At 35.9% G+C, this 907-nt stretch overlaps 1 protein-coding gene across 1 annotated transcript in view; it reads left to right on the top strand.

The window, feature by feature from the left end:
• The window catches only part of LOC110445858 (sphingomyelin phosphodiesterase-like), a 42,790-nt gene that overhangs the window by 6,826 nt on the left and 35,057 nt on the right, over positions 1–907 (top strand). The gene's annotated exons all lie outside the window — the stretch shown is intronic.

Below are 907 nucleotides of genomic sequence, written 5' to 3'. Positions count from 1 at the left end.
ATATAGTCTCGCGTTTTATAATTGTTGACTAATTCACTAGTGTAGACAATGATATATCTGAAATGTCCACGCTGATTAACTCATGTAAGGGCGTGCATATTACCAACAGTGGTACATTTGCTAAGCTATCTGGTTAAAATGGTACAACTTAGGAGGCACATACGCGTCACCTTTAAATTTAATTTAGAATTATCATACTTGTAAGTACAGCATATCATCTCATTCTGGTACGTACAACTTATTACTACGTACACAATAGTATGCTGTGTGAAGATACTTTCTTGTACGTACACGATGGTAAGCTATAAGTACCACAATGAGATAGTATGTTGTACATACAATATAGTTAAACAGTTCCAACAATATATATAATACCAAAATAATTGAATGGATATGTTTAATCGATTAAACATAATATTGTCAGCCGAAAAAAACTTTATCGTTCTTGTATAATGATATGATTAATATCGCCCGGGCAGTTAGGAAGGTTACAATAAAAAGTATTAATTTTCAGATCATCTATAAGGACCGGTCAATAATATGATTATGCAACTTATGCTAGTATATTTCCGCCGAGCGTTGCAAGTTGCAACTTGGGGTTTTGCGGAGGTGGTAAAATAAAAATAAAAAACTTTAGGGTCAAGATACAAAGTAGACGAGCGTAGCGATGCCAACAAATATTGTTTTAATAAGGAAAATATAGTAAAAATATCAGATAACGGAAACCCACAATATTTGCTAGGATACCGTGTGGGATGTGGGGGGCGTAGCCCCACATTTTTTTTATACAAGCTCCGTGCATTATTTGATGCATTTTAATATGTTAATATGTTCCCATTCCTGGCCGATCAGACCATTATGGGCCGGCCCGTAAAAGGTCAGTCCGCCGCCTAAAAAAAGGGGGGGG

This window comes from Mizuhopecten yessoensis, unplaced genomic scaffold (genome assembly GCF_002113885.1).
Source record: "Mizuhopecten yessoensis strain PY_sf001 unplaced genomic scaffold, ASM211388v2 scaffold2383, whole genome shotgun sequence".
Taxonomy (NCBI): Eukaryota; Metazoa; Mollusca; class Bivalvia; order Pectinida; family Pectinidae; genus Mizuhopecten; species Mizuhopecten yessoensis.
Note: the sequence above shows the minus strand (reverse complement) of the source record. Positions and strands in the feature narration are given on the sequence as shown.